This window comes from Telmatherina bonti (assembly GCF_933228915.1).
Source record: "Telmatherina bonti genome assembly, chromosome: 7".
NCBI classification, from domain to species: Eukaryota; Metazoa; Chordata; class Actinopteri; order Atheriniformes; family Telmatherinidae; genus Telmatherina; species Telmatherina bonti.
Genome location: NC_136625.1, coordinates 34,211,136 through 34,226,381, shown reverse-complemented (window position 1 = coordinate 34,226,381; position 15,246 = coordinate 34,211,136). Strand labels below are relative to the sequence as shown.

The following is a 15,246-nucleotide window of genomic DNA, read 5'->3' as shown; positions in this document are numbered from 1 at the left end:
CTTTATTATCTGGCCTTCTTGAGAACAATATCAAAGATCTGTGAGGGCTCACCGAGGTGCTGCCACACTGGATCTGATTTCTGTTAAGATGTTTCTTTAAAAAGAATAAACAATACGAATCAGCATCAATAACTTTTAATCTGCCGTCGTCTAACATGATTCTGAAAGCCTCATCTGGCTGGGGTTCATATGGTGAACTGGAATTGCCAGGATTTTGCAAACATTAGATGTGTACCAGCCTTTTCCATGTTACTTTTAAAGGTGGTGGCAGCGTGGACTGTCTGATTTTTGTACACACTTCCAAAACCCAAATTTAATTTAAAAAAAAAAAAAAAAAAAAAAAAAGATTTAGAAAATTGCAATTAATTTATTTTTCTTTAAACAAAAAATATAATAAAGGTGGATCATTACATATTTGTTCCAGTTAACAAAAACCAACAAAACGCCTGAAAGTGGTCAAAAAATCTTTTCATCCTGTCTCACACCATCTGACACTGATTTCCAACTAAAAAAAAAAAAAAAAAAAAAGAACACCACCCCCGGACGTGACATAAATTACCTCACCGTTCTCACTCTCATCAAAAAGCTAAAAACAAACTTTTAAATAAAAGTCTATCTGTGTAATATAACCGAATATACTAAAATATTACACAAAAATTGATTTAACCTATATAACAACCATTTCTCATAAAAGAAAACAAAACCACACAAATGGCCTCTACAAGATGCATTTCACACGACTGGCTAAGACAACATTTTAATAGCTTTGTCAAACAAAATCCCAAAGCCTTTTCTTCGTGAAGAACAGAGGAAATATGATAGTTTTTACCTATTTTGGCCACATGTGCTAATTTTTTTTACAGCTCAAACCGTTTCTGCAGCAGCTGCAGAGGAGTTTATGAAGGAAAATATTCTTGCCTTCTTTCCCACCGTCGTGCCAACCGCGTGGACGTTGCCGTCCTGTGCAAAACGGTCCGTACCTCGTTTTTTGGGCCACTCTTCGGTTTCGGTACATATTTTGTGCATACAGAGAACTTTTTTTTTTTTTTTTTTTTGTCCCAAAATGAAAATTTTATTTTTGCATATGAACAAAAACAGAATTTGACAGTAGAAACAAATTATATCACTCTACTAAATAAATTAATACTTTCTGCAATGAAGAGTGAATAATACCACAGTAACTTGGAATTTATGGTATAAAATCTTGTCTGAAGAGGCCCAGTAGGTCTGTTTAAAAGCACTTTATTTTAAAGACTGTTGTTTTCCACTGCTGTTGCCCTTTGGGAAGCCTTATATCTGGATGTTTGAACTGGAGATACATGGACATATTTCATGTTTGTTTTTTTTTTAGTGATGGGAACATGTTTCAGAACACATTTACTGACAGTGACAGTTTCATTCCCTTGTCGTCATACTCTACAGCAAAACTGATATTATCCCAGACTAAAGATTTTAATTAAGCCGGTGAATCTTTAAAATTCTTGCTTTAAACTCTGTTCAAGCCATTTTCCACGTGTATGAGTGTGTGAGTGTGTGAGTGTGTGAGTGTGTGAGTGTGTGAGTGTGTGTGTGTGTGTGTGTGTGTGTGTGTGTGTGTGTGTGTGTGTGAATGTGTGTGAACCACAACCAAATACCAGTGAGAGGAGTGAGTGGGTGAGGGCACATCAGTCACTGGACATAGACTTGCTGAGGCGAGCTTTTGCCTGTGTGGAGAGGCACACACTCTTAGTAACCTGTAAAGCAGAAAATAAGGTGCCGGCCTGAGATCTATTGCAAACCCGACAGAAGGGCTTATTGTCTCCGTGCACTGCGTCCCACTCGGTCTGGTGTTTCACAGAGTCCAGTTGCTTCCCCAGTCTTGGCATGTGTCGGGTACCTGCCGGACTCTCCTGCTGCTCAAAATGGACAGCGCAGTTTGAAAACTGTATTAGGTTTCAACAATAGACTGTAAATAAAAAGATGGATGGAGCCTCCGTGACGTCACCAGTAGGTTTCTGAAGAGCTGAATTGAAGCTCGGTGGGCGGTTCCTACTGCAGGGGCATGCGTGTCGTCTTGCCCAGAAAATACAAATATGGGCAAAGAGGTGGCGCTGAGAGGGGGGCTGTGAGCGTCATGGTGGATGATTGACATCGAGCAAACTCCAAGCTGCCTGTAGCTAAGAGCTAGCACAGCAAACTCAGAGCTTACATGAGCTAACCAGCTAATGGACGCTGTTAACGCACTAAAAACACACGTTCTTTTTACTTGAAGCGGGAGATCATGTACCTGTCAATCAAAAGGACGTAAATATGCAGAATTTCAAGATTAATTCATTCATTCATTTTCTGAACCGCTTAATCCAATTCAGGGTTGCGAGGAAGCTGGAGCCTATCCCAGCTGGCTTTGGGCGACAGGCAGAGTACACTCTGGACAGCTCACCAGGCCATCGCAGAGATTAAATTATTTTTAAACGGGCGAGTTAGAAAAAAATTCACTCCCCCCAAAGTTGTTATGAAGGTAAACTTGACCTATTAAACCCAAAATAGATTTTTTTGTACCAGGCTGTAAACATGTTTATTTCTGCTGTGAAGTTGGTCTTTTTAACATGGGAGTCTATGGGGATTCGCTCTGTTTTGGAGCCCCTAGTGGATGAAGGGGGAACTGCAGTTTTATGCACTTCCTCAAAGGCTTCACTTTTAACCGCCGGAGGTTGCCACTTTTTTTCAACACCAAAGTAAATACAGAAACTCAAAAACTGCATAAATGTGTTGTTCCGTTTACCACATCTACCAAGATGTTTTCAATCCTGACCAATCAATGAGCCAGATTTTCTTCTGCTGTCACGTCCTGAGACCACCTTGGAACTCTTTAATCACAGGAACGATGTTCCTCTTCAGAAACGCATCAAAGCTCAGAGTCCTGAAGGAAAAATACGACATACTTTGTTTTTATTATATAAAGCACTTTGAGCTGTTTTTTTTTTTTCTTTTTATAAAAAGTGCTATATGAATAAAGTTTGACTGATTGTGACAAAACAAAGAAAACAATCAGTTATTAACCTCTGATTGTTTAATGCTGTTTAAGGGGTAACTAAAAATACTCCAAAAGCAGACTCCTGCTTTTACTGAAGGCACTTTTCAGGTATTCAGTGATTGCAGCGTTTCCCAGTCAGGTCCTCGGGGACCCCTGCCCTGCACACTTTAGACATGTTCCTCCTCCCAAACACCCGAGTCAGATTACTGAACTTTCTCATCAAGTCCTTTTCAGCCTGTCAACGAGTCCTTTATTTCATTCAGGTGTGTTAGAGTAGGGTTACCTATAAAACATGCAGGGCAGGGGGTCCCGAGGACCTGGATTGGGGAACATAGTTACTGTAACCTGAACTTCAGACCTCAGTAGGAATCCAACTGAGTCAAACCTGAAATAATCTCTAAATTCAAAGACATTCAGTTCTGGGTGTTGCTGTTGAAAATACTTTGTATTGTACTATACAATATTGTAAGTAGTAGAATACACACATACATGTTGTATGTAAACAAAAGTCTGTTTTGTATTGTTAAATTGATGTTAACATGAGCTGCAGATGAATCACCTTTGCCAGGTTGTTTTGCTCGCCTCTTCATTGGGTCTAAATTTATCCTCAGCAGCGTTGTGGTATTTGCCTTCAGAGCTAAATCCATGACGTCAAAGCCAGCGGATGGTTAATGAAAAGCATTGGGTCAAATATAAGATGGGAAATGTTCTCAAGTAAACATTTGGTAGCAATAAATCTCCAGTCAAAGGGCCAAGAGATGAACTCATTGGGTCGTCAGCTTTATCAAATGGTACCAAATAAAATAATCAGATGAATTATTTTTGACGATTATTCTGAAATTAGATTGTCTAACATAATATATGATCTAATATTTGACAAATGAAGTTGATTGGTGGATTTGGAGGAAGTGGGTAGATGTTCATCTCGAACAGAATCTGTCTCTAACATGGAGAAGCATAATAAAAAAAATCCCATAAACCTTTAATTTAATCTTTGCTTTTTATAACATTTCACCAGAAACTCACCCCCTGCAGAAACCCAGTACATCACCATTACCCCCTGCAGAAACCCAGTACATCACCATTACCCCCTGCAGAAACCCAGTACATCACCATTACCCCCTGCAGAAACCCAGTACATCACCATTACCCCCTGCAGAAACCCAGTACATCACCATTACCCCCTGCAGAAACCCAGTACATCACCATTACCCCCTGCAGAAACCCAGTACATCACCATTACCCCCTGCAGAAACCCAGTACATCACCATTACCCCCTGCAGAAACCCAGTACATCACCATTACCCCCTGCAGAAACCCAGTACATCACCATTACCCCCTGCAGAAACCCAGTACATCACCATTACCCCCTGCAGAAACCCAGTACATCACCATTACCCCCTGCAGAAACCCAGTACATCACCATTACCCCCTGCAGATACCCAGTACATCACCATTACCCCCTGCAGAAACCCAGTACATCACCATTACCCCCTGCAGATACCCAGTACATCACCATTACCCCCTGCAGAAACCCAGTACATCACCATTACCCCCTGCAGAAAGCCAGTACATCACCATTACCCCCTGCAGAAACCCAGTACATCACCATTACCCCCTGCAGAAACCCAGTACATCACCATTACCCCCTGCAGATACCCAGTACATCACCATTACCCCCTGCAGATACCCAGTACATCACCATTACCCCCTGCAGAAACCCAGTACATCACCATTACCCCCTGCAGAAACCCAGTACATCACCATTACCCCCTGCAGAAACCCAGTACATCACCATTACCCCCTGCAGAAACCCAGTACATCACCATTACCCCCTGCAGAAACCCAGTACATCACCATTACCCCCTGCAGAAAGCCAGTACATCACCATTACCCCCTGCAGAAAGCCAGTACATCACCATTACTCCCTGCAGAAACCCAGTACATCACCATTACTCCCTGCAGAAACCCAGTACATCACCATTACCCCCTGCAGAAACCCAGTACATCACCATTACCCCCTGCAGATACCCAGTACATCACCATTACCCCCTGCAGATACCCAGTACATCACCATTACCCCCTGCAGAAACCCAGTACATCACCATTACCCCCTGCAGAAACCCAGTACATCACCATTACCCCCTGCAGAAACCCAGTACATCACCATTACCCCCTGCAGATACCCAGTACATCACCATTACCCCCTGCAGATACCCAGTACATCACCATTACCCCCTGCAGAAACCCAGTACATCACCATTACCCCCTGCAGAAACCCAGTACATCACCATTACCCCCTGCAGAAACCCAGTACATCACCATTACCCCCTGCAGAAACCCAGTACATCACCATTACCCCCTGCAGAAAGCCAGTACATCACCATTACCCCCTGCAGAAAGCCAGTACATCACCATTACTCCCTGCAGAAACCCAGTACATCACCATTACCCCCTGCAGAAACCCAGTACATCACCATTACCCCCTGCAGAAACCCAGTACATCACCATTACCCCCTGCAGAAACCCAGTACATCACCATTACCCCCTGCAGAAAGCCAGTACATCACCATTACCCCCTGCAGAAAGCCAGTACATCACCATTACTCCCTGCAGAAACCCAGTACATCACCATTACCCCCTGCAGAAACCCAGTACATCACCATTACCCCCTGCAGAAACCCAGTACATCACCAGAACATCAGCTCAGTCTGCAAATGCACTCATCGTTCCACCACATCCCAGAGATGCTCTCTTGGGTTGAGATGTGGCGACCTGGACGTGTTGTGTGTTCAGAGATGATACTCTGCGTACTGGTTGGAACCAGTGCTTGTTTTACTTCCTGTTGGCTGTTTTTTATCATCTCCAACCAGTCTGTCCAGTCTCCTCTGACATCAACCAGACATTCTGGTCCAGACAACTGCTGCTTGCTGGAAATTTTCTCCTCTTTAGACCTTCTCTGAAAACACTGGAGATGGTTGTGTGTGAAAATCCCAGTAAACACTCAGACCAACAACCATGCTGCGTTCAAAGTCACCCAGTGATGCTCTGCATGAACTTCACCATGTCTGCATGACTGGGTCCGCTCCTTTCCCATCAGCTGGGCGAGGATCCAGGGGGAACTGATGATGAGCGGGATAGAAAGAGTTTCCTGTTTAATTTGAGGGAAAAGCATCTTTGCTGGAAAGATTTACCCACCCAAAAAATGTGAAAATTTCAGAGCAAAAGTTAATTTAAAAAAAAAAAAAAATTACTAACGAAGTTATAATTTTGCACACGCTTCATTCAGGTTGTAGTCTTCAGAGTGCAGTAATGTCCATTGTAGGTTTCCTAACAGATGAGCACAAAGCAGAGAGGCTTAAAAGAGTCACGATACAGACAGAAGAAGTCGTTTTAGGAATCATTTTAATACGGACCTATCTGCTGAACTTAAAGGCCACAAATCAACATTATTTCACTCAAGTTCCTGAGTTCATCTGCGATTTGTCAACAATGTCGTCAATGAAAATTCATCAATGCAAATTTTCATTGTCAACGTGTCGTGTTATAAACGCTGTAACAGCTTTGCTAATAAAACGCTGCGCCAGCCAACTTAACGCCATTTACCAACCACGGCTTTTCAGACAGTAAAAGAACTCTAAACACCAAGCAAATGACGCAAAGCACCACAGGAAGTGCTGGGTGCAGGATTGTCATTTTGTGCAGTGTCTTTGTTAAAACAATGAAGAAGAAACTGACAGCAGCGGAACCTATTTCCAAAGTTTGAGGATATTTCACGCTAAACAAAGTGTCAAACAGGTGAAATGTGTCGTCTGCCACGCAGAGTTGGCGTAACCACGGCAGCACGACAGTCATGGTTTCCAGCATTCCTGATGGTAAAGTTAGCATTAGCGAGTAGTGATGTGCTGTTGATACCTCCGCCAAAGAGGTTTTGTTTTTACCGCCGTTTATCTGTTTGTGTTCAAGATAACTCAAAAAGTTATGATTAGATTTTCATTAAATTTTCAGGAGTTGTTGGAAATGTGAAAAGGAAGAGGTGATTTAATTATGGTGGTGATCCGGATCACCGTTTGGATTCATGAATGTTTTAAAGGATTCTGGACCTTGTTTACATACAAAATAGGCTTTTTCAAGATGTAAATAATCATTTTATTGCAATTCTACGAAAATTAGGATGTTAAAATATTTTATTTAGTTTTCCTTTTGAGGCAAATTCTGTACAGCTTAGATATGACACTGTAGGCAAGTTGGAATGTTTCAAAATAAATTAGTACTAAGCTGTTAAGCTTAAATTTGATATTCAACTAGTTTAGGACATTATGTTGTGACTGACTGGGAATCAGGAGGACATTCATATGATGCAGATGAAGAGAGTGGGGTAAAACATACTGGAACCTGTAAAAAGAGCTGCATCAACTGGAAGTACAGATGGTGGGTGTGATAGAAATAATCATGACAAATCGAAAAAATTATTTACAGATTATTAAAATAATTGTTAGTTGCAGCCCTATTGTCTGCAGTTTTCAGCATTAGGAAGCAGTTACGCACGGAAATGTCATGGCAGTGTGGAGCTGAAGCCATGTGATTGGCTGATGAGATGTTTCTGTTACCAGGCAGTTGAACAAATGGATTTAGTCTCCGGTGTTGACATGATGTACTTTAATGCGCTCAGAGGTTTTTATTTTTTTCCCTGCCTAGTTGTAATTTTTGCATTAAACAGAGGAAATGACTTGGTCTTAAATTGTACATCCTGCACATCAGAGAAAAATCAAGCTTGCTTTGATTAAGAGCATAATCTTTCCCTTCAAATCAGTGGTATTTAAGCATCTTGTATGTGTACCTGTCGTCCTCCGACATGTGATCAGGAGTCGCCTGCTCGTATCTGAGGTGGTGAATTTACTCAGCTGCAGAAGGAAACCTCTGGCTGCATTTCTGCCAGGAGCATGGGAATGACAGCTCCTTCATTCCCAGATGAGTCCCTTATCTTCTCTGCTCCACATGTCCACCTTCCATCTGTATAAATTTTCCTGCCTCTAATGGACTTTTTATTGACATTCCCAGTTTACAGCTAACTGTCTGGGAAATGCCCAACTCTGCGCAGAGGTTATAAATGTCAGGCTTGTTGATGCAGAAGGTGAAGTTTACAGAAGTGGGGGTTGCGCAAAACCTGAGCCAGAGTAAGTTGAAACCCTGATTGGCATTCTGTTTAGTTTCAGCTCGGCCAGTTGGCTCAGGGGGTCCGACCTCACACACTTTAGCTCTTACTTCCTGTTTGCTTCCTAATGCTGAAGAATTCAGTGTTCTCAACGAGGTTTAATTGGAGGTCAGGTGCTCAAATTGCTTTAATGAAAAAGCCTAAGCAAGTTCACAAGCGTTGCTCTGAAGCAGAGCTCCAAAACACCACTCAAGTCTTGTTGTGGTTTCCAAAATCCCCCTCCTCCTCCTCCTCCCGCTCCTCCTCCTCCTGCTCCTCCCCAGTGCCAGTTGTTCTTGGAAGTCCTAGTTGGAGTACCAGATGGTGTCCTAATATGGGTTTGACTCGACTGTTATTCCTGCTTGCTGCAGTGTAGCTGAGTATCTGCCCAAACCGTCATGACTTAACAGAATCATTTCACCCAGTGTGACTGGAGGAAGCAGGGCTACAGTTCAGCATCCAAATCTTGGCTCGAACCGCCATAAACATCCATCTGGCTCCTTGGGAACAATTATTGTATTATTGATGTTTTCCAGTCTCCATAGTTACAGATCTATCGCTTGCCTGTCACATGTCCCACTGACGGTACTGACGAGTGTTTTCAGCTTTCCTCTTATTCCCTGATGTGATTACAGTAGTCCTAACTCCACCTCTCTCCCTCCTCCTCTGAAAACAGCTGGAGGAAAAACTTCTCCACTGCCAGCCTCGCCACTTTACCAGCAGTGAGGTCATTCAGAGTTGTCAGGCCAAGCAGCAACTTTCAGGCTTATGTGATGGTAAACATGAGACTTAATAGTCTGAATATGACAAATCACGATCTGGGATTTATAGACTAACAGATTTATGAGATAATAGTGCAAATAAATGTTGTTTGGATCAAAATTTCCTTTAAATTACTCTCCCTAGAAGCACTTTGGTAAACCAAATTTCAACTTTTCTCTCCTGGTTTAGCCTTTGTTCTGCACGTGTCTGTCCAGAGCCGACCAACTGGGTTTCAGCGTTGTCTTCTTATCCAGTAACGCAGCCTGCATGTCAGAGGTTGTTACATTCAGTGGACAGCAGTTCTTTTATAAACACACCTCACTTGTATTCTGGAGACGTTGAGTGTCCAAATAAACAAACAAAAAACAATGAGGTTTCTAAATGTTCAGCTGGCGTGAAAAGATGGAGACTCCAGGTGAAGGCCAAGCGAAGCGAGGCAGAGCGGCCTTGTAACTGATCTAGTTTCCACATTGCACCCCTGCTGAATATTTGGAGGAAGGGATGGGCATTTCAAGCACAAATACTAACCCCCCCCCCCCCCCCCCCCCCCACATCTTCGGCTCATCTTCAGTGAGGGCTGGGTGCTAACTAACACAACATTGTTACCATTGTCATCCACACATGCTGTTACATTTCTATTTAGTCTTTAGCGTTCAGTAGCTATTAGGGGTGGGAAAATCGAATCGAAAAATCGAAAATCTGGATTTTTTTGCTTCACAATTTTAGAATAAATTTTTTGTAAAAAAAAATCCATTTCTTTTTCAAATAAATTAAACTAATTCACAATGAAATTTTGGCAAGGAGGTGGAGCTGAGAGGGGGGTTGTGAGCGTCATGGTGGATGATTGACATCTAGTGACCTGCCTGTAGCTAAGAGGTAACTGAGCTAACCTGAAGCTAACAGGAGCTAACCTGCTAATGGAGGTAGGCGGGCTAAAGCTATGTTGTGCTGTTAGTCAGCTGAAAACCGCGATTGTGCGACTCTACTACACTCTGCTACACGCCCCCCCCCCCCCCATTTTTGTCAAATTTCGAGATTGAATGACTTTGAAAGGGATGACTTTCGGATCCCTAATGGGTGAGAAACCCACTCAAGAAGGAAAGTTACTCACGTTCGCCGCAGTTTTGCACAAACACCCATTTACTCGTTCCTCTCTGCCTCTGCCCTGCTGCACACCAGCTGTGGCAGAGAGGATAATGAGCCAGTGTGTGGAACAAAATGCAACACAAGTTTGATGTAAACATATCGGAGGCTCAGATAGAGCAGAATCCTGATCGGACTCATGAGGATCGTACTGGAAATACATCTGAACTAAGTGGATTTATAAAGCCGTGAAAGCTGCAGGTGTGAAACCTGAATCAGACTTGTTTTATATGCAAGTGAACCACTTGACTTGTGCTTTCAATCTGTGCATTTACACAGGAGTTTTAATTCCTGTTTAATTCAGAATAAAAGTTAATTCTGCTTCAAACTGATTAAAAATGACCATGTAAACACTTAATTCCTAATGGTAATTAAACTTAATTGCGATGCAAGTGTCTGGTTTTATCACATTTTAATTCCGATCTATTTAATTCCTCTGTCATGTAAGCCTTAATTACGCTCTAAGTTAATTCCGGTCGTTCTGAGCATGCTCGTTACCTTGTCCTGTCCCAATGACGCGCGTTGTTTTGCCTCCCGTGTTCGGTGGTCTTTCTTCTCCTTCTCAGTTGCTGCAGAAAGTGAAGTAGTATGCTGGTGTTGAGCTGCTACTTCACATGTATTTTTAAAAAAAAAAAAAAAAAATAGCAGCGAAACTGGTACTTATTATGTAGTTTTTACAAATTACGACTGAAAAGACGAGAAGCAGGGAACCGACTTTGTTTATTTCGGGTATACGCCATACGTCACATGCACTCTCTGTCCAATCAGAACCCTTCCCAACCCGCCGCTCTTTAAGTGAGGACGTGTTTCATGTAAACGTATATTTGGAATTATTGTCTTCATGTAAACTCGTAAGATAATTCCGAGTTATTTAATTCAGAATTATTAATTCCAAATTTAAAAAAAACACCATGTAACCATACCCAGTACAAAAACAATCAATCGTTTAGCCCTACTAGCATTAGCATTACTAGCATTCATTACCAGGTGCTTTTTCCAAAACAATGTTTGCATATCAGGATAATTGTTACATAAATTGTTTGATTTCTCGTGATGAAATTGCTATGATTAAAACATCTAAACATGTCTCTATGAAAGCGGATTTGTCAGCTGCTTGTGGAAGAAATGCGTCCACGTGTGCGTGGATAAAACACACAACATTCCTGACGTGAATAAGCTGATTGAAGAAGACAAACTGCCTTCACTTTTATTAGCAGGTCCTTTTTTCCCTCAAACACAGCAGCAATTATTGGATTTAGAGATTGGCAGCTTTTAAGAAACCCATCATGAGCTCTTTGACACCAAATGACAAAGCTTTCCTTCAGATTGGCCTTGCGGGAATGTGTGTACGTCTAAATGTAGGTTTCAGAAAGCAAGTCAGAACAGAACGGACTGATAATGAAGCTTGTTTTTAATGTTCTTTACAGTCTGAAGTCACCAGTAAAGCAAGAAGGGTGTAACCGAGAGTCCATTCAGGGTGTATTTTATAGAGCCAGAGATTCCTCCAGACACAGGCCTGTTGAAGACTCATGTTAGGGAGGAAAACTTTAGGAGGGGTCTGTGTGTGACGCCTCTTCTAAATTGAACACACATTTGGCATGGGGTGAAGTTGCGGTTTGTACTTTTTTTTTTTTTTTTTTTTTTTTTTTTTTTTTTTTTTTTTTTTTTTTTTTTTTTACAACTCGGGGTTATGAAACCACTCTTCAGGGGGTCGCATAATGTGGTGTGTGAGGGACATACTTGGAGTACACAGTCCTGAGATGTACAGTCTTTGTCGTTTATTTCCCGAAGTGACAGACGTTTGTCGTCAGCTGTATTTTGTTGAACTGATCCCCGTTGTTGTGATGGAGATGCAGCGCGCTCTGGCATGTAGCTGCCAATCACACGTCATCGTATCCGACAGATCAAAGGCGGCGCTGTGAGTGACGGGGCTTCATGGCAGCGGAGGTATGGGGAACATTCCTCGCCGGTACAGCTCGCTGATAACAATCAACTGAGTGCTTCCTCTCACGCTGAAATCGGATGGCCTTTAGGAAGAGAACATCATGTCCCGGGGGGGGAGGAGGGGGAGGACTCTGCGCTTCAAGGCGTCTTCCTACCACACAGTGGCATTAATCTCCATGACTCATATTGTTTTAACAGGGCAAGAATTTCAGAGGGCAACCCGTGGTTGTTAGAAATAGTTATTATTAACAGTTAATGAAGCATTATGCTCGGCGTGTGCTCTGGGTTTTAAAGAAACAGGCTCGTTTTGCCCCAGTGTGAGAGTAGTTAGTGACAGTTTCTTATTTCTCCATTTATATAGCCAATGGGTTGGAAAATTCAGGCGAAGCAGGGAGAAATTTGTGCTGTTTAACCACTCGGAGGGTCAAAATACATGAAATTATCTTTCAACATCACAGACAATGAGCAGTATCTTTTGCTCTGATGCAATATCTGCCTTAATTAAGCAGGGAGGGGTGATTATCTGTAAATTATTATTTGATTGTAAGACATTAGTTGTTTTTTTATGAAACTGTTTAGTTTTAACGAGCATCTGTTAATAATATCGTTATTAGCATAATAACACATGTTAATAACATAATTAACATCTCGTTGCTCGGCTCTGAATGCTAATGAAGTACAAATATATGAAAAGAGAATAAAGGAAAAGGAGGAATGTAAAAAGCCAGCATGTCATGAGTTTAACACGATTGCACGTCCACAACTCAGCAGGCTGCAGCTCGCTTCTTCGCTAGCAGCGTTGTGTTAGCTAACATCGTGCTCCTGTTAGGGCTGCTCGATTATGACAAAAATTATAATCACGATTATTTTTACCGGAAATTGAGATCTCGATTATTTAACACAATTATCCAGTATTTATAAACAACGCTGCGCGTCGTGGTGTTCTAGACTCCGTGTCGTGCATTATAACCGTCTAATTCACGGTTCCAGTTGTTTGATCCACTTTTACCGCTTATATAGGAACTATTTTATGTCAGCCTGGATGTACGTTTTATGCCAAACAACCGCTGTCAGGCTACAGCGCGTTTCTCTCATTCACCTGTTAAAAGACGCCTGATCTGAACTAGCTGGTTAACGCGTTGCTATGGTAACGCCCCGTAACGGAGGGATATTACAGTGTTTAACTGGCTGAACTATGTATAGGAAAATAATGCAGCCAGGTGTCACTGACAATGGTATAAACTATGTTTAGGTGAACTTCCACAACCTACTGCAATTATTCTACATCGACCTGCAGCCGGAGCCGACTGAGACTGGCCGCCTGGGAGTGCTTTAGGACGGGAGAGGCTCCCGCTGCTCCTTCCTTACAGTAACTGCAGAACAATATGTGCCTTCAAGTCAGTCGCCAAAACAAAAGTCTCTAAATTTAACAAATAAAAGTCTCCAGATTTAGCGAGAAAGTCACCAAGTTGGCAACAGTGTCTGAATGAAAGCAAAGCGGCTGTGGGAGGAGTTTACAGCACAGCGCTGCAACGCCAGAGACGCTCGATTAGCAGCTGAAGACAGCAGGAGAGGAAACTGCAGAGAGAAAAATAATCACATCCTTTTATTTTTATGATCGATGAAAACCCAGATCGTAATTGAGATTAAAATTTAATTGCCCCGTACAAACTTGTCATTATGTTTACATCCATCACAACGATCAAACATAGTACTTGTGTGTGGCAGAACGACAGACACCCATCAAAGCTGTTTTTGCTCGCCATTTTCTTTGATTTCCGTTAGGATAAAACAACACAGTAGCCAGACCTGCTATATATATATATATATATATATATATATATATATATATATATATATATATATATATATATATACACACACACACACACACACAGTTGTGTTCATATGTATTTATCCCCTTTCATTAAAGAAAAAGCTGAATTTACAACAGTCACTCAAGTAACTGGAGACTTAAAGGAATAATGGCTAAAAATGTGCAAAAATATAATTTAATAATATAAGACACTGTTTTTCATTTCATTGAGTTGAAGAAAGAAAAAAACAAAACAAATTGGTCCTGGACAAATTAGAGCACTTTTCTGTTGAACAGTGGGACAAAATACCTGTCAACAGGTGCAGAAGTCTGACTGAGAGGAACAGAAAACACCTGACTGGAGCGGAAACATTAAAGGATTGTTCAACCAAATATTAGTTTATTAGTGATGTAATATGTAATAAATTATCTTATTTGTTTGCTTTTTTCCAAAAAAAAAAAAAAAAATTCTATTGAACCAGAATTAGAAAATAATGTAATGATTTTCATAAAAGTTTTATTATTACTTTAGTCAATTTCAGCTTATTTTACAGGCAGCTGTTTTGTTTTTTTCCCCCTTCTTTAATGAAAGGGTATGAATAAATATGAGCACAACTGGCAAAACATTTATTGCCAGTTTTCCAAACCCGCTTCAACCTAACCAGCCGGCCCCTCCTGGGGATGATTTTTCCTTTAACCCCTGAACACAACATGCATTTTGTTAAACATTTGTTTTCCTGGTCATTCCGTTTTATTGATCCAGATTGTAACCCTACAACGTGAAAATCGTTTTCTTAATATTTCCTGTTAGAAAATAAAAACAAAAACTTAGATATGAATGTAAAACACGTCAAACAAGCTGCAGCTTTTTATTTGAAGTAAAAACATCACCACAGTGAAGTCAGGCTGCCGTGGCGCTCTCAGGCGGAGGACACTGTGATATTTCCACGCCTGGTTTCGCAACAGATGTCCCACAGATGGACCAGTTTACTGGGTGATCAGCTGTGACGTGGGTGGAGCCAGCAGTCACGTCAGGCGCGTCAGACTTTCTCCTCTCGGCTCGTGTTTCCCTCTAAATGCGGGACCCGTCTGGAAGCGGCTCCTCTGCGCTCCCGGCTCTCTGTCAGCCGCTGGAGCCCCGGCGCCATGCGGTGCACGCTCTCTGCCGCGCCGCCGCGCTGCCGCCTGGACGCGCCTCCGCCTGCGGCATGCTGCCGCCGCTTCCGCGGCAGGTAAAGAAGCAAGCGCCCGCCGCGTCGCTCCCATCTGCCGCACGCGCGGAAAACGCGTTTAACTGGATGGAAAGCGGTTTTAGTAGCAGCTGTTTGATCTGCTGGATGCTTGTTTTGCTGAAATGAGACAAGTTTGAGGAAT

The 15,246-nt window shown here is 42.1% G+C and overlaps 1 protein-coding gene across 2 annotated transcripts in view; it reads left to right on the top strand.

Moving 5' to 3' along the window:
* The window catches only part of LOC306758146 (TSC22 domain family protein 2-like), a 40,197-nt gene that overhangs the window by 22,897 nt on the left and 2,054 nt on the right, over positions 1-15,246 (top strand). The window lies entirely within an intron of this gene.